Raw genomic sequence first — 20480 nt, 5'->3', positions numbered from 1 at the left:
ACTTGTTGTAATGGTCACGTAATACAATCTTAATAGAGAGGAATACTTACTTGTTTTTAATCATAGCGCCACCATCTTTTGGATCTCTTCATTTAATAGAAAACATAACATTACTGTAGAAATTTGATAGAGTTGCAACTGCCCAAGAAATTTAATCTAAAATCAAGAGACACAATTTGACTCTATTGATTTGTGGAATGAAATTGACAATTTATAACAACATGCATAGACATGCAACAAGAAAGAACAAAAATACGCAGTGATTTATAGGGGAACCCAACTAGGAAAAACCCCTCAAGCATGTTTGCATTAATCTATGAATTGAGTAACTATTACAGTTGCTAGATCCAACTTTTAGCTCAACCTGCAAAAGAATAATTTTTCTCCTCCTCAATGAAGAAGTTATGACCAACACTTAGCCAAATAATTTCTCACCAAGGCCCATATTTCCTTGCACAAATGGTCAGGAAATTAGCCCTTATTCTTCAAGGAATTTCTCCAAAATGATTGCGCAATTCCCAAGGATTGATCACTGATTGCATGCAACACCTGTACACACAACATTAGTTTACAACTGTTATTACACTACCTTATAATCTCCACCACAACCGAGCAATTCAAATACCTTGCATGCATGAGATATTTTTAGTTGATTGATCATTTAATTGGATTATCTCTGAGTTAGACTATTGTCGCACTGCAAAATTGACCTACAACTAGTTCTATTAATTGTTAGAACTAGTTTAACTGAGTAAAACTATAAATAATTGAATTGAATTACTGTAAATTAGCAATCACACATGAATAGCTAAACTCCTAGCCCTCTAACTCAAATTGAATTACCTAACTAAGTGACAAGAGCCATGTAATCTCAGTTAACTGCGTCCAAGTTGTCTACTAATGTGGAAATTTTGAATTTTGTCAATCTGATCAAAGCTAAGCAAAGTTGAGCTAGAATTCTCAACACTCCCTCTTATCATGAAATGAATTATCAACCACCCCTATCCTACACCCGTGAGATTTGCACTTCCCTCTTGAAAAGCCTATGTCAAGATGTCAACATCTTGCTCCTCCATCAGAATGTATTGTAGCAACATTGGCCTCCTCTGCACATAGTCCCGTAAATGATGATACTAGATATCTATATGCTTGAATCGATCGTGAAATATTGGATTCAAAGAGAGCATAATGCAGCTCTGATTATAACAATAGATCATAGTTGGATCCATCTCGTGACCAAACATTCCCACAAGTATCTTTCTCATCCATATCAACTCACATGATGCTTGACTTGCAGCCATGTTTTCAGATTCTACTGAGTTGAGTGCCACATGCCTCTACTTCCTACTATGCCAGGAAGTTGCCCCGAACCCAACATTGAAAATTTTATTAGAGGTACTCTTTCGGTCAGATGAACTCCCTACCCAATTGGCATTTTTGAAGCCATGCGTATTTACTCCCTCTATCAATCTGTACTAATCCATACTGGGAACTGCTTCTGAGCTACCGTAGAACATGATTTTCTACCTTCCAATGCAATTTGGTTAGCCTAACCATAGCTTGGCTTAGTTGGTTGATTTCATAACACATATATGGTCATGTGTTCACAAGATACATCAATGAACCCACTAGGTGTCAGTAAATGGTAGCATCAACCTCTTCACCTGAAGTGGCATTCTCCTTCTTTTAGTTGGTCGCTAGGGATGTCTCCATGGACTTACTACTCTCGATATGAAATATCTATAGTATCTTAGTGGCATACTTTCCTTGACACAAAAAATTCCCCGTCACCTTGCCATACTTCTAGCCCGAGGAAGTAGTGCATGAGACCCATGTCTTTCATCTCAAATTCCCTTCCAAGGTCCTCCTTACAAGAGTTGATCAAATTCTCATCACCTATCAATATTAAATGATCAATATATAAAACAATGATAAGAAATTTAACTTCTACACAAATATGATAGAGGTTCACATCTGCTTCACCATTGAGAAATGTTGTTTTTACATCTATCTTGTTCATCTTCTACCCCATCTATGCAACCAATGCAATAATTTATCTACTCGATGAATACCTTGCTATGGGAGAAAAGGTTTCCTCATAGTCAATTCCCTCAGCTTGAGAGAAATATTTGGCCAGAAATATGGCATTATACTTCTCTATGCTTTTGTATAGTGCATGCTTAACTTTGAATATTCTACTAGTCTTGGGACCGCTTCTGAAACACTGTTCTTTATGATGAATTCATATTATTCCACCATTGCATCAACCAAAAGTAGTTTCTCAAATGCGTCATCAAAAGAGGATGGCTCCGTCTCTAGAAGCTCAATCATTAGAGCCATGTAGCTAGTGCACCTCTCAAGTGACCTCCTTTGCTGGGAATTCCACATTATCCCTCGCATCCTACACCAATATCTCATCTCCCCTAGTTCTTTTTCTACACTATCTGGATGGTTCTGCTTGAGTGGATGTGTCCATTATGCCTCCTATATGCTCCTCCATTTTGGGCTTTCCAAAACTTCCTGAGGCTCCTCCTTTTGAGCTAAAAGCTTCTATTCTGGTGTGATTTGATGCTCCTTCTCAAGAGATCATTTCATTGCTTTCTCGTCATCAAAATTTACATAGCTTTGAACAATTGTCATTCTGTAGGAAGGTAAGTACACCTGTTAATTTTGTGGAGTTTCATTGTAACCTAAAGAAACTCTTGACTCTATTATCGGCACAATTTTCTTCATCCAATAATTGGAGACATGGCAGGAAATAAAGGCTCGAAAAAAATTGAAATGAGACACATCTGAATTTCTCCCCAAAAAGCCATCCTTTGGTGTAATCATACAAAGAATCTGACGAGGACTCCAGTTTTGGAGGTAGACTACTGTGCTACATGCCTTTGCCCACAAATGCAATGGCAAGCCTTGGTCATGTAGCATAGCTCTCGTAGCTCCCATAATTCTCTATTTCATTCTCTTAGCTACCCATTCTACTTTGGGTTGTGGGGAGCTGTCAGTTCTCTTTGAATTCTTTCTTTGGCACAAATTTCTTGGAAGTCATTCAAAACATACTCACCTCCATTATCGCTCCTGGGAACCTCACAGGGGCTTCAATGGGGGAGCAATACCATACCACATGCATTCATATTAGGGGGTATATATTGAGGAAAAAATGAAATAATATATTGAGCATATAATAGGGGGTAAAGGGTTTTTATATTGATAGGTATAGAAAATGGAGCTCAAAGTTAATGAAAAAATATAAAGGGGTATAAAAAATGTTAATGAAAAAATGGATACATGCAATATCTAGTGAAAGTAGGGGTTTTTTAAATTGGGAAGCTTTATTGGGTTTGTATTGGTAGGCAGTTAAATAATGTGATTTTTTGAGGTATTTTCAATATGTAGTCAAAATAAGGGTATTGTTTAGTATGCCACGAACGCATGTGATATGTTAGAGGTTCATTGAGTGAAGCTCCTATGGAGAGCCTTCACCTTCTTGATGGTCTCTTTCTCAATTAGTACTTTGAATTCTATTTTTTTTAGAATGTATCATCATTCTTTTGCATGAAGAAGATCCAACACTTTCTTGAGGAATAGCCAATAAAAATAACATAGTATTTATGTCTGGCAGTGGAGGCTATCAAGAAGGGTGAACAAACATCAGAGTGGACTCCCTTGAAGGCTACATTTTATTTTCTTTCTCGATCATGGAATGTGAATTTTACATACTTCCACAAGGTACAACCCTTGCAGACATCACGTTTCTCAAGTAATCCTTTAGGGAGGCTAGTGGTTACTTGCTACATAATTTTAAGGGTTCCATGGTGCAAATAATGAGGACTTCTGTGTTGGACTTCACTAACATCTTGACTCTACACTTTATCTACCTTATTTATTAATTCAACATAATCTTACACATCATGTTTGTATAGGTTCTTCACATGAACCCCGATCTGCTTCACCATCTTAGCATCTATGTATATCAGAAAGGATTTCCCTTTAGTGACAATAACATCATAGCCAAAGTCTTCCAAAATTGCTATAAAGATGAAGTTCTTCTCAGGCTTGGTACAAACATGACATTGTTTAGGCAAAGAGGGGATCATGAATCCATGTTAAAGGTTATTGTACCAATCCTAGTAGCATTGTACCTTCTATTGTCCCCAACCTCAATATGCATCTATACATATTTTTCCTCTAGGTCACTAAAAAAAATCTCTACACCTTATCATATGACAATGCCTTCCATACACATATCCATGTCAAGCAGTACATGAAGATAAATCTTTCATAGAAAAAATGAAAGCATACCCCTGGTAGGGTTCACTTATTATGAAATAAGGTGATGGCCTATCCTACTTCTTTTCTTATTGGGCATGTTATAAAACAACATCTTGTCCAATGACAAGCAAAATATTAGAAAATTTCCAACATAATTTGACACAACAACAAATAATTAATACTACGAAATTAAATGGAATATATATCTAATTGTTTGCAAGCATAGATTTCAAAATAACATTAGATAGTAGATCCTATTAGATTGAACAAAATTTAGTTTGGTGTGTGTTAGCATGTATCCAAAAAAACCAAGGGGTGGGAAGCGTTCAAGTGGAAAATTTGGTTCACCAAAAACATGAAGCTAAACTGCTCCTATAACAAGCAAGATACCGAGAGTGAAGTATCGATCTAAGCTAAATACTAAAAAAAAGCAAATTCTTAAACTAGAAAGCCACTTTGGGAGAATAAAAAACATCTACACTGGGAACGGATCGAGGATCTGGAATAAAAATAATGATGAAAGAATTAGGATAGAGTCATCTAAACAATAATATTAAATTAAATTGAACCCATGTTCCCTTGCTCTTTTGAACTTCTTTGTAAACTAATAAAGCAAAAAGAAATGTCGAAAAGGTTGAGTAACCCTATTTTCTTCTAGTCATGGGAATCTAACTAGAAATACAACCACATAATAGGTGTTGAAACTAAACCAAGTGATGGTGTCATAATTGTCATTATGTGTACTATTAATAAAGTTCTATAAATTATTTCTTTATTATTATTTTAAAGCATCGATTACAACCAAGAATGCTTATAGTGCAAAGAAAATAACCTCTTTCAATATTGATAAAATATTTTGGCTTTAAACTTGCAAGGCCCATCACAAAAATTTGAATCCCCATCCCAATGTACTAGCTATTATTCTGGAATTTCAATATGAGTGTTCCTAAGAATCATGCAATATATGACCAATAATGCTTCAATATAAGTGCAGTGGTGAACCTATGACTAGCTCAGCATATGTCCAAGGGAAGTGAATTTGTTAGCTAGTATATTGAGTTAAAAACAGAAAATAAATTCTAATTGAATAGGTCCCTGTACTAAACATCATATTTTTTAGGCAAATATCAATGTCGTTGATAGTCATATCTAATTTAGTAAAGCATGACCAGGTTGTAATTTATATGTCTACCATTGCAGCAATGTATTTTGGAATGGTATAGTTACTAATCATGTATAAGATTGACATATATCATTGTGAAATTTATCTTTAGAATGGTACAATTATTTATTATACATCAAGCTACATTTAAGAAAAAGGGGTTAGTAGAACTACCCTAGCAGAGTAATTTTGCTAACAAAAATTTACCCAAATATTTAAAAATTGAAACAAATAGGTAACTCTTACCAAAACAACAAAAACTAAAGGACACAAAATGACTGGCTATACAAACACATACATACATAAGAGGCTACATTTCCAAGTATATAACACAGTGGTCAAAATGTTGGCCTGTACCTATTGTTGCACCAAAACCTTGGCCGAGTCTATCAAAGCATAGGATGTGTGATTTCAACAACTTTCAAAATCATCTAAACTGCTAAGGCTTAATTTAAAAGTCTAGGATGCCATCATGCTGTTGTGCAACCTTCTAGTCAAGATGACCATATTAAAATTCCCATGAGGAAAACTAGCCTATGGGAGGAAACAACTCACATCTCATTGCAGTATTCGTCTGCAAAAAATATTAGGGTTGTATTTGGACCCTCAATCTCACCAACTTAAAATCTAAAGCTCGTTGCATTATTACTAACTAATAGTTCAATGAAACTCTAATTGATGACCACAAATAGGTCAATGGGACTGAACAAGACCACAATTAGTATGACTACAATGTGGGAGTTCAAGCTCATCCCCTTAAATATTGCTAATACCAACATATAGAGAGAAAGACACCAGTGATAGTGTTTTCGTGGCACAAATGTAAGATATCATGGTATAATAAAAAATACCCAATAGTCTGCAACATGATACAAAATAATAATGGCATTCTAAAAAAGGATCGAGTTGTTTAAATACTTATCTAGCATAGAAATATCATTGCCAACTTCAACACAGTTTCCACCATCATTACTTTACAACTTTTCACTGTATATGAAATATGAAGGGAATAATCTAGCTAGTTTTTTAATTCAACTAAACTATTTTTATGAAAATAAATATGGGCCATTTTTCTTGCATTTGATCACTAAGTTTGAGTTTGATGCATACAATCAAATAGAAAGACCTAGTAACTATCACAATGAGTGTTGCTAACTTGCTACACTTCAGTGGTATATTAGTTTTAGAATATTCTATATCAAGCTATATCTTTTAGGCAAAAGGAGGTTCCTTAAAGCCTTTCTCATGGATAAAATTTAACTTAGTACATAACAAATCATAGTCACTAAGGATTTGATTAGATGAAAGGTTACATGCTTGTACCTAGACTTTGGATGAAGATTTACTTGCATTTTATGACTAACTTCTACACTATCAAGCACAATCATATCATATCAGCTGTCAATGAGGAAATATTCTTAAAATTTAATTAACTTGGCGTTTTCTTAATGACATAATAATTATTCTATTTATCACCTACTATGATTTCCATTATTATTGAATCTTATCTCAACTGACATGGGAGATATCCATATGGTTGATATTTATTAGGGTGAGCTGCATGTTTACTTGAACTCCTTTCATTATACTGAGACTTTGCAAGTCAGCATTGCAATCTCCATATTGAATTTCTTCCTACTGAAACTCTCAATTTCATTTTTATTCTTTGAAGTGTTTCATTTATCTTCTTGGGTTCAATAATACCATTGGTTGGTGGTTAAAGGAGTGGGAAATTCCATTGAAATACCTGTCATACTTGAGATAACACTTATATAAATAATTCCATTAGAACATAGATAACACATGGATTTAACAAAGACACTAAGCTGAATACATAACTCATGCAAATGAGGGGAGATTACATATCAATATGGGACAACTGGTTATTAATCATCGAGAGAGCTCAATTTATCACAACTTATTTTTTTTCGAACTTAGAACGAAAAGTCACTTTCTATTATGACGATGTTGCCTAAAGGCCTTGAAGTATAATCACCAAGAGATCTAATTTTACCATGGTTTGTTTTTTATCCAAACTAAAATGATAAGTTACTTAATGTTGTGGTGATTATGCTTGATGACCTTGAATTCATTCAACCAGGCCACAATAAAAAGTTTCTAAATGTTAAAAAATGACACATACAATTAGTGAGAGACAAACATGAGGTACAAAATGGTGGTAGTTATCCTACATCTGTGACATGGGCAAGAAATTTAGGTAATCAGAAAAGATGGGGTGTGAATATGGGAAAATGTGTAGTTACAAGGTGTAGCAGCAAACCACAATGTGGGAAATTCTGTACCCCACAAATGATGAGATAAATTTTTATTTGCAGCACTGTTGAGTGTAGAATTTCTCACTATAGATCAACAGATTATGCAATATACTAAAGCAAAATACTAGATCTACTTCTACAACAAACTTGCGGAAGCTTAATCGATTTTGAGCAAGATCAAATAGAACACATATAACAGAGAATGAGAAATCAATCACACATGAACATAGAAGAATACTCTGGGGAAAGCCTCAGCTAAAAGCCACGCTATCTGTATTATCATACAAGTGGAAATATCTCCGGATTACACAAAGCTTTAGCTCACAAGTTATCCAACTCTCAGTACAATCCCTCAATGCTGCTCATAGACATAATAAACAATACATATGCCTTCCTTTAGTCCTCCAAGCCTCCTATTTCCTTGCTTAGCTTCTCCTGGGTCCTCCTGCTACAACTTGTGTGATTCTCACCTCACACACAACACTGACCTCTCAAATAATTGCGCAATCCTGAAGGAGATAATTCCTTCTGCATGGATGAGTTTCCTTTATAGGGAAATTCCTCCAACTAATAGTACATTGTCCCTTTCTTTAATATCAACTGGGTCTCTGTCTAAACTGACATGCATGAGTTATTTATGAGAGAATATTCAGTTATCTAGAGGGCATTAGTTGCATGCATGCATGCATTAACTGACTGAACTCACAATTAGTTCCTCCAACTATTTGGAACTAATTTAAGTGGATTTAACTTAGTTAACTAAGCTAATTAATTACAACTCAAATACAACTCATCCTTATCTCCTTAATTAAGGGATAACTTCCTCAATCAAAGGGATAACTGTTGCATGTCCTCACATAGACTTCATGTCTGAATTTCTCCAACTAATTAACTCAAGATTAATTAATTAATTATTTTTCAAAAACTGTGGAGACTAAGTTCAAATTTTAATTCAGGGACTAATTAAAATTGGAATCTATCCCGAAATGCTATTTATAGCAATGCTACTTTTAGCATTTCTATTTTTTGCTATTTCCAACAGAGTTGGAGTATATCCTGAAATGCTATTTATAGCAATGTTATTTTTAGCATTTCTTGTTGCTATTTTCAAAACTCCCTCTCAACAAGAAAGGAATTCAACTCGAACCCAATCCTGAACCTTTGGAATGTTCTGCATGCAACACTTCTCTCAAGTGTTTTATTCCAACAACTCCAAAAACAAAAAATATATAACCTGAATCAGAATGATACCTCTGTCATCAAAGTCTCTAACTGATATTGCCTCTGTCGACTAAAAACTCTGCACCTCTCTGCTCTTTAGTATCTAACTGAACTAGCCTCTGTCACTTTGATTTCTGACTGCATCAATCACACTAATTCCTCCTACTACATCCGTGCTGTTGTTGGTCCTATCTCCCAGCACTGCATCTGCACTGCACCTCCGCTCATCATGTTGCATCATGTTGCTCACTGCTGCACTAGAACTCAGTTACTGAGAATTAAGTAACTGATCTCCCAACTGACCTCCCTGTTGGCTAGAAACACCCTCTAAAGATGAAGCTCCCTCTACCACTAACAAGTGCTCCCTCTCCGACCTCTGTGTTGCTATAACAACTCCTTGCATCTCGCACCATTGCACACCTCTTTTTGCCATCCTGCACTAGTGCAACACTCCTATGCCTCTTGCATTGTTGCAGTTTGCTAGCTCTATGCTATCTTGGGACTCTTGCACTATAGCTCTCTCTGCCACTCCATCCACATCCGTCTCTACCCACTCAGCTAGTCTTGCTACTCCTTGTCGAGGCTCCTGTAGAAAGTTCTAATCAAAGTGGCAGGGTACCTTAATGATCCTACCCCTATTTCAGCCTTCTTGGGACACTCACTTCACATCACCCCACCTCACACCTGGAGGTATGGATGCATGTGATCCCTCTTCCCACTTGGCTCAAACTTTCCCCCTACTGGAGGTCTCTGCATGAGTGGATGTCTCCACTCGGTCTCCTCTCTACTTCTCCAGTTGTGGCTGCTCCACAACCTCTTGAAGCTACTTCACCAATTGTGGCTCCTCCACAATTGTTTGAGAGTTCTTCTGGCACTGCATGTTGAGAGGTAATGTACTCTCCCTCTCAACCACCAAGTCTCCAACAATTTCCTTGCTCCTCCAGGCTTTGCATGCATCTTGAACCTCAAGAGCATACAGGCTATTGACTCATGAACCGATCTACTTTACCTATCTCGTGGTGATGTGTCTAAGGAAAACCTTTCCCTTACTGAACAGTACATCATAGCCTTTATCTTCCAGCATCGCAATCGATACCAAGTTCTTCTTCAGTCCTGGCACATACTTCACATTTGTCAAGGTAATGCGAGCTCCATGCTCCCTCTGAAAAGAAACCGTGCCCACACCTAAAACACTATAATTTTCATCATTACCCATCGCTATGAGTATCTTGAGGTATTTCTCCTCCAAGGTACTGAACAGACTCTTATCGCTGGTCATGTGGAATGAGGCTCCACTGTCAAGAAACCAACCACATCTCATCATCGATGAAACCATGCCTGTGATGAGGGTAAAATCCATTTCGAACTGAGAGTCCAATGCCTCACCTTCAGATCCTTCCTTAGATCCCTTCTTGGATTTCTTCAATGGACAATTAGTTGAATAATGACCCACCTTATGACAATTAAAGCATCGCACTTTAGATTTGTCAATCTTCTTCCCACCATGGGAAGAACTGGATTTGGAATGGGATGCCTTCCCTTTCCCTTTCCTCGCCTTACTCGCTAAGGCTAGATTTTCTTCATCATCTTGCTTTGATGAAGATCCATCTCTGGTGCTTCTTCTTATCTCCTCCTACATCATATCCGACCAAATTCGTTCCCAAACTAGCAGTTTCTCTCTTCCATTTACCGAGTCTTGGTAGATATGCCATCTCTTAGGAAGATCGAGGAGAGCAAGACTCACCATGTCATCATCGACTGTTGTGATCCCTACACTTCAAAGCTCATCCCTGCAGGTGCTGAGCTTGTTCAGATATGTAGAGATCGTGTCGCCCTTTTCATACTTGATTTTCTGAAGCTTGTCTTTCAGCGCCAACTTCCTCTTATCACTGTTGTTCTGATATATATCTTTCAATGTTTTCCACATTGAAAATGGTGTCTCCTTCCCATGGAGACTTGAGACTATGTCGTCTCAAATTCCCTCCAGAAGGATTCTCCTCGCTCTAGCCACACATTTCTTCCATTTCGCCAATTCGATAGCATTAGCTGCTACTGGCTTGGGGACTTCTTGATCAATGATGTCCTTCAAACCGTTGTCCTCTAATATTGCTTCCATGTGATCCTTCCAGGCTATATAATTCAAGCTACCATCAAGGGCATACTCGAGTCTTAAATCGTTGAACGCCATTGGTGAAATTTGAGATGTGATAAGAATTCAAATTCTATAATGAGGAACTTCAAACTTTGAACTTCTCCCTTCTTTGTATATTGTTCTTCTCTTTGATCGTCTTCACTCTAATACTATTAGGTTCCTATACCAATACGAGTCATAACTTATGAATGGATGAGATTTAAACCTGTAATATGTACATACCTTTGCTTTTTGCAAACGTTTTCCATATTCAAAATTAAAAAAAAAAAAATTGAAAATGTAAAGAGGGTATGTCCTAAAAGAAAGATCAAAGGACACAAAGAATGAAAAAGGTCAAAAAAGATGAAAAATGAATCCCAAGGAAAAAGAAAAAGAACATGAAAGTGTGCAAGTCCAAATGCCACTACCATTTACTTTTTATGCATAATAATGATTGTGTGCAGCTTGTTATTCATTTCACAATCCATGGTAATCAAACAATTTAATCTTGGTTATTCCATGTTTTGAATTTCATGTTTAGAGATAGAGAATAAAATTTGACCAAACAGTGTAATCTTGGAATATAAGTGGATAGGTAGAGTAAATAAAAGGAGCTCAACATTTTAATTAGAGCCCTTGGATGTAATAAGGATAGACTTAGATAGATTTCCATTGTAAAAGAAAAGAAAAGTTTTGATAAGGGTTTGCCAGCTTAAGTGCACCCTAATAAAGAGTAGAAAAATGGTAGGATAAGTAGATGGGTAAGTAGTTGAATGGTTGCACAATTATGATGAATGATTAGTTAAGATCATATCATTTGCTTTCATCATCAAGTTACTAAAGCATGGATGATAATTGAGCAGTTACAAAAAGTCAATTGGTTAATTTCCCCCCATTCATTTTACATTCAATTTTACTAATTTCCCATAAGAAATGACAAAAGTACCCAAAACTTTAAGTTAAAGGGGCTCAGAGCATTTCTTTGACTTCTGGAGGGACGGACCCTCGGCCCAATAACTTATAGGGTCTAAGTACTAAAACCCCCTTACCAACATTCACTCCCTCCCTAATACATTCATTTCATATAAAAATCCCTTTTCCTAAGGTGAAATCACCATTTTCCTAAGGAAAATAATTAATCTTACATAAAACCCCTTTTTTCAACAAAAAACCCACAAAAAGGCATTTAGCCTAAGTTATAATGTGTAGGTACGAATTGTGTAAATAAATGTTCAACACATTATACCTAGCGCAAAAACCCACTTTTCCCCTTTCATTTCATATTAACTTTAATATTCATTATATTTATTTAACTCTCGAAAATAAAACCCGTTTCCCGTATGTTTTATTAGACTCCCATAGGTTAATATCTCGTCCCGATGGTTTGAAATATAAACCTTACTTAGTAAATTAATTAAATGGATTAATTAGCCGATCAGTGACTAATTAAGAGCCATAACCCTCCACCAAACAAAAAGGGGTTAATTAATCAAACAATGATTAATTAATAACCTGTTCCACTAATCAAATCATCTGCGATGTCATTAAGCCTCCCTAAATTGTAGTTTATATCCCATTGGGCCCCTCCATTAACTCCCTAATGAAATCACACCCCTGACCATCATGCGATCTGACCCTTTTAGATCCATCGGTCTATACTCATATCGGGCCGCCTTCGAAGCCCAACCTTTACCTGCCCAATTTGAGCAGTTTTACTGTTCACCCCGCCGCTACGTGGCACCCGATGAATGGCATGGGGCAACCTCCCTCAAAAACCACTTATCCCGAAAAGTGGTGATGGATTCCTCTTACCGCTTCCTCTTACCACCTCCGTTAAACACCAAAATGTCACATCCCCCGATTGGCGCCAATTGTCGTTTTCCAACGTACCCGCCAATATCATTGCATTTACACATAAAACCAAAAAAATCATTGTTTTTCCATTTTCTATCGTGAAAAGAACATTCTGAATCCCATGTAAAGCACCGAGTATGTTCAATTGTCAACCTGCTACCAACCGTCAACCTTCCATAGCCACTAAACTCAAGACCACCTTGCAGACCCATGCGCTTCCTGCGAACAGTGCACATCATCATTACTCCATTCAAACAGTCGAAAACTAGGTATTTACCACATTTCCACTGAGAAACCCTGTTTTCTTGTCAAACCTGAGCTAAATTGCTTTAAATACTAAGTAATTTAGTAGATTAAGCTACTTGGTAGTCCTGAAATATGGTGTGATAGACCAATTTTTCCCAATTTGCTGTAAACCCTCTAGCCCCGTCCTTGAATCGACGAGAACCAAGGATGGAAGCTCCAATTGCCTTGAATATCATGCCCATTATGACTCCTCACAGAGATTTAGACCATCTCCCTCTTGCAGACAAAGATTTCCAGATTAAAGACACCTCTATCTCAACCTCTCTTGAAACTTTTTTGCAAGTACAGAGACCAGTACTTGAACCAAGCAGACTCCATTGGACTTTTGGAATCAGGTTTAACGAAGTACCAGTTCCCCAGAGTACATATATTCCCAGAGATTTTACATTACTGTCACATGAACTATGATCCCATCCAAAAGGAAGTGAGAACCCCTGACCATGCTGTTCTATTTACCATCACTGCTGAATCTATTAATGAAATGATACAATTACAACCAAGCCAAAGTCTAACTCCCCTTTCCATTGGAGATAGGTTGAATAGATACCATACCCTTACATCAATCAGACTGGCTCAGTTTTTCTAGACCTTCATTAGAGAAGAACACTATACCCCAAAAGACTCTCATCCTTATCTATGGATAATATTCTCCAGCCTTGGCCGAGACATCATAGACATGATATCTAGTGTGCTAGGCTTCACCACAAGTGAATTTGTTGATGAAATCATAATATATTTTATGTCAATCCAATCTCTTGGCCAACCTCCAGCCATCATGTTTGACTATGCCAAGTTTATTGCTGACAAAATGCATGATCAATTCATGAGATTAGAAAATGAAAGAGTGTTTAATTATTCCTCATTTCTATACCATTTATTCTTGTATTACCAAGCTGATAGATTTCCAATTGCCCTCCAAAAGCTGGATACCAAAGGAAACCCCAGATCGGTGATCTTCTGGACTTCATTGGTCTATCAATTTAATTCCCAATACTTTTATACAGATTTTATAGAGCTCTTTGTGCACCCTGTTACAACCATGCTACTAGGAAGCCCTCCACCCAGAATCAGTACAGACATCAGAAGGGTCCTACAGTTGTCAAAGTAGTACAAAGTGGGGGATTGGTACTTGTACCAAAACCATACTGAAATCTGAATTTATGGATGTGAATTGCCACCTTACAAATTGCCTAGATACCTCCCCATGAGATTGTTTACTCTGGAGTACTATAGGCAAATGATCAACTCAGATGACGTGCACTTTGTAAAAGCCAAGAAGAAAGCCCAACTCAAGATAAAGGATCAGCTGGGCCCATTTATTTGTAACAGTAGGGAAGCAAGAAAGGAGGAAAATGAAATCCTCCAAAGGTTGAAACTGAAACAGAGTTTTGTATGGAATTATGATCCCCTAAATTTCATTTATAATAGGAGACAAAAGAATAAACTATCTCCTTACATCCACCATAAGATCCTTGAAATAGAACAATATGCTAATCAATCTGAATGGGTGGAAGGCACTTTGATAGATCGAGATAGCACAGAGGTTGTTGTTGATAATGTTTTGATATATTTAGACATAAGACTTGATGAAGATTCCTTTGTACAGGTGCCAGGAGAGTCTTAATCTCAGAAGCAATCCTAGGGACACAGTGGGTAGACAGCAAAGGTAGGACCATCAAGGCAACCAGAGTCTTCAGATCAAGCTGGGCCATAAAAGCAACCAAAACTTTCAAAATAACCAGAAGAATCTGAATAGCCTGAAATTTCAGAGGAACTTCCTCCACCTGATCAAATCATAAGAAATCCTCCAGTCTTGTAGACTCCTCTAAATGAGGAGAGGAACCTTAAGAGAGATAAAGATGAGGCCACTCCTTCCAGCAGGCATGTTTCCCAAACCTATGCTAAGAGGTAGAGGTTAAATCCATATGCAGAGCAAGAATACACTGAGGAAACAGTAGGGACTTTAGAAGCAGAGAGGACAGAAAGTAGGCACACCACTCCTTCAGGAGGGACATAAGAACCTTCAAGCTCACATACCCAAATGTTGGAAAGGCAACAGAGTGTGGAAGTATCCTCCTTCAGGGCTCCTTCTGGACAGAGCCTAGATATCAAGGAAAAATACAAGGAAATCAAAGCAATAAATGAGAGGTTAAAGGTGCAAAGCTATGCACATTATCTGAAGATGGCTCCAACAAACCAAACAAGGCTAATGTCAGCCTTTGACATTAAAGAAGGTAAGATGCAGATGAGCTTTCTGAAACCAACCATAGAACAACCTAAATCAATGACAGACTACATAAAAATAGATTTTGAAGTATTGGCCAAGGATATTCATCCTATTGACCAAATAGAGTTTCATAAACATATTGGTGAAATGGTTTATTCAACATTGACCAGCAAGGCAATCATAACCCACCAGCTCCAAAATTCATTAAACAACATATCATCACACTTTCAATTGGAGAAGGCCTCCTCACAGGCCAAAGACACCAGTATAAATTCCTTGGAGGACTTGGTCATAGAACTGGGACATGATCCCAAGGATGTGAAAGCAGCAGAGAAGCTGATAAAGAAGAAAAATGATGACATAGTTTCACAGAAGAAGTAGCTCAGATTCCTCCACTACATCATCCTCAGACTGCTGAAGTGTTAGAAACACAAAATGAGGAAGAGCTTATGGACTTAGTCCTAAAGCTTAATGATTACTTGAAAGAAATTGAAAAGGAGCTAGACAATTTGATATAGTCTAAGCAGAGTGAGTTGGCCACCACTCCTCAGACTGTAATTCCTACAGTCTCCACAGCAGTACCCTCCACTTTGGCAGCTGCATTAGCACCAAAAATTCCACCAACAATTGCATTGCCAGTAGCAGGTACTTCAGCAAGCACATCTACATCGACAAGCACAGAGACACCAATAGAGAAAACTGCAGAATTGATCAAAGCCGTGGAAGGAATGAGTATCCAGGCTACTGAGCTCAAGAAACTCAGAAAGCAAGTGACGAGTCTAGAAACCAATTGTAAACTTGCACAAATATAGCACAAGGAAGAAACTTAGAGGAACCTAAGGATGGCAGAAAGGATAAAAGCCCTTGAGAAGGACTTAACACTACAAGAGCCATTAGGAGATATGAAAGAAATTCTTTGGGCCAACATCATTGATTCCATCAATGATGTTTTGCCTTCTATTTAGATTATTTTTCAGCAAACCGAATTAGTCAAAATGGCTACATAGGCAATCCACAAGACAGTGGAAGAATTGGGAAACAAACATGAAGAAGCCAATCAGTTGATCATCTTTTTGAACAGCAAAAATATATATCAGCTTGATGAATTGGAAATAGAGGACAGAACGACAACAATCATAGACATCAAAAAGGTTCTTACCAAAAGGAGCCTAATGCTTAATCAGGAGAAAAGATGTCAAAGCATCCAGACAGACATTGATATCTTTATGCTAAAGTATGGAATCCTAAGAGAAAAAGGACTTCCCAGTCCTATGGTGATACATGACAAATTGATGACCCAGGAAGATTACATTGAAAAGTTAAACAAGCTGGCTAGGAGCCAAGCTAGTCCTTCAGGAGTGAAATCTTTACCCACTGGGAAGGTGCTTTATGATGGCCTTGAGAATCTATTCTACATAGAACATGAAGTTAAGCACTTGTTCACAAGCAAACTGAATTTTTCCAAGTACACAGAAGCTCATGAAATTTACAGAAAATTGATATGGATGAAATTACCTGACAGTGAATAGTGGACAAACTTGACTGATTTAATATAAGTTACTGTAGTAAAACTATATGGTAAAACATGACTGTCAGGTAAGACAGGATCAAAGTAGCACAGGTAAAGAGTATCAGCAGGTAGAAGATAAAAGTGAGTCCAACACATAACTACAAAGCAAACTAAAAGAGCCAAAACCGAGTTACAATAGCCAGCACAGTCACAATAAAAGGGACAGCTAGAAGAAAGTTCTCGATCTGTCTCTATCTTCGTGTTGAAGATATTTTTTGTTTCCTAGAATAATTCTCATATGGCTATGAGATATTTTGTACCAATTTTTGTATAAATACTTCACAAATTGAAGTAATTAGGGTGGATTAAATTACATTTCTATTGACATTTTATTTTTGAGCCAAGGAGCTATTGTACTCAAGACTGGACTGGTTTTACTAGAAATGAAATAAAGCTAAGGAAATTTCACTGGATTCTCGTGCACAGTTGGAACAAATAAGTATCATTTTCTCATGTTTAAATATTATGTTCTTTTCATGTTTATGGATATTCATATGTGTTTCTTATTAAATATGTAAAGCAAACAAGGAATGATATCATCAGAATTAGCTTAAGTGCTCTCCGTTTTAACTATTTGCTTTCTTTATGTTTTCAACTAAACTGCGTTGGTCTGGGAATTCTTAATTTCTCCCTTACTTCCATAGTTTACCCCCCCCCCCCCCTTTTAGTCCATACTAAAGGATTCTTCATTGCCCTTTGCTAATGATCATCCTTCCTTTCTTCATCCCAATCCTGGTTAAGGATTCTTCATTGCCCTTGGCCCTGGTTAGGACTACATTCATTTAAACCTGCAGATTTTATTTTGTTGTGCTATCCTGCCCTGTGGACTCTTACTTTAGTGATAGATCAGATCCAGTTAAACCTTTCTTGATTGACTCCATAGCCCAACGGCCTGAATACTTGCTCTGCCCATCTATTTCCTTAATTCCACCACCCAATCAAAACAAAACACCTTGAGCACTAATAACTAGCCTGAAATCTACCCAAAACAAAGATAAATCATAACGAGAGAGCCCTCTCTGGACTTAGGTTGGCTAGAACCGGAGTCTAAAAGATTAGGTTTGTGGTTACCTCAGACTATTCCTTCTTTGATAACTTCTAATGAAAAAATCTGAGTGATAACAGATACCATGTACAATTTCTCACTGTAGATCAGCAGATTATGCAATATACTAAAGCAAAATACTAGATCTACTTCTACAACAAACTTGCAGAAGCTTAATCAATTTTGAGCAAGATCAAATAGAACACATATAAAAGAGAATGAGAAATCAATCACACATGAACACAGAAGAATACTCTGGGGAAAGCCTCAGCTAAAATCTCTACTATTTGTATTATCATACGAGTGGAAATATCTCTGGACTGCATAAAGATTTAGCTCACAAGCTATCTAGCTCTCAGTACAATCCCTCAATGCTGCTCATAGAAAAAATGGAAAACACATATGCCTTCCTTCAGTCCTCCAAGCCTCCTATTTCCTTGCATAGTTTCTCCTGGGTCCTCTAGCTGCAACTTGTGTGATTCTCACCTCACACACAACACTGACCTCTGAAATAACTGCGCAATCCTGAAGGAGATAATTCCTTCTACATGGATGAGTTTCCTTTATAGGAAAATTCCTCCAACTGATAGTACATTGTCCCTTCCTTTAATCTAAACTGGGTCTCTGTCTGATCTGACATGCATGAGTTATTTATGAGAGAATATTCAGTTATCTGGAGAACACTAGTTGCATTCATGCATGCATTAACTGACTGAACTCACAATTAGTTCCTCCAAATGTTTGGAACTAATTTAACTGGACTTAACTCAGTTAACTGAGCTAACTAATTACAACTCAAATAAAACTCATCCTTATCTCCTTAATTAAGGGATAACTTTCTCAATCAAAGGGATAACTGTTGCATGTCTTCACATAGACTTCATGTCTGAATTTCTCCAACTAATTAACTCAAGATGAATTAATTAATTATTTTTCAAATAGTTGCTGAGACTAAATTCGAATTTTAATTCTCAATTTTAATTCAGGGACTAATTAAAACGTGAATCTATCCTGAAATGCTATTTATAGAAATGTTATTTTTAGAATTTCTATTTTTTTCTATTTCCAACAGAGTTGGAGTATATCCTGAAATGCTATTTATAGCAATACTATTTATAGCATTTCTTGTTGTTATTTTCAACACTGAGGCTTAAGTTTGAACTATGAATCTAAATTCAATACTACTTTTGATTATTTTTTGTTATCATATGGCTTATATAAGTTCAATTTTTTATTCATATGTTGACCCTGCTAACCAGTGGTTTAGGATTTTGGGCATGAAGTTGTCATTTTTCCATTTTTAAAAGTTTCCAATTGCACCTTAAATCACTCTAGATCCAGTGATTTGGGTTTTGTAAAATGATAATATTCCCAAGTAATCATAGGATCATTTTCAAGAAATGAAAGACAGCATGCCAATAAGGCATTGCTTCAATGGAAAGGTTCCCATCAGGAGCCCAACAAGGGATTCATTTGTTGGCAAGGAAGGACCAATCCTATGTGTCGGAAGGGTAGATCAGGACATTATTAGTTTGAGAGTTAATGAGAACCTTACTACATGGTTGGATGGGAGGGTTAATGCAGAAATCCATGTTACTAGAAACCAGGGTCCAAAACAAGAATCAAAATACAAAACGGGAGAAAAATAAGAAATAGGGTTTTAGAATTTCGAGCAATAAGAAACATTGAACCAACACCCCATCCTATAATATATTAGCATATAGAATGTTTCAACGCACGAAAGGGAACAATAATGGAAATGGAAACAAAAAAATAAGTTGATCTCCTAGTCAGATTTCTGGTAACATAGGCAGGACCAACCCTTTTTTTAAAGGGTTGACTAGTAACTTTCTTGTTGGCTCTCTAGCTAGCTATATTTACGTAGGAACAACTCTTCATTAGAAGGTTTGACCATGACCTTTTATTATACTATCCAACAAGGTTCCATTTTTGTTATGACTTACACTCACTCTTATGGCCTTAGCCTTCGAGGAGTTGATGTCTGCTATTTGCAGTAAAGCCACTCAAACTCTATTTTGATGAAAATCCAAAGGACAAAAAAACAAATAAATAACTAGAAGGGATAAAATCAAACCTATAATCGAATCCTTCTTTGTGAATCTTCTAGTCATTGAATTAACACAACTCCTCCAATGAAGGAAATGCATGAAACTGAATCCCCTCAAATGTTATTAGACAAGGTTCAAATCTAGACAAAAACTCCACCATCTGTGTAATCCAGTAAATATTATTATTGAAAGAACAAATAAATTGAGAAAGGAACTCTCTAGGATCCTCTATGAGAAAACGAGAACCACCCATGTAAGGATCCAATGCTGCAAACTTGGAATCTGCTTCTGCAAATCCTTTCCACATATTTGTTAATGAAATACTAAGATTAAAATAATCCCTGAGG

This window comes from Pinus tabuliformis, chromosome 3_1 (genome assembly GCF_031772625.1).
Source record: "Pinus tabuliformis cultivar Carrire ecotype Pingquan chromosome 3_1, CPIR1, whole genome shotgun sequence".
Classification (NCBI taxonomy): Eukaryota; Viridiplantae; Streptophyta; class Pinopsida; order Pinales; family Pinaceae; genus Pinus; species Pinus tabuliformis.
This window is presented reverse-complemented; position numbering follows the sequence as displayed.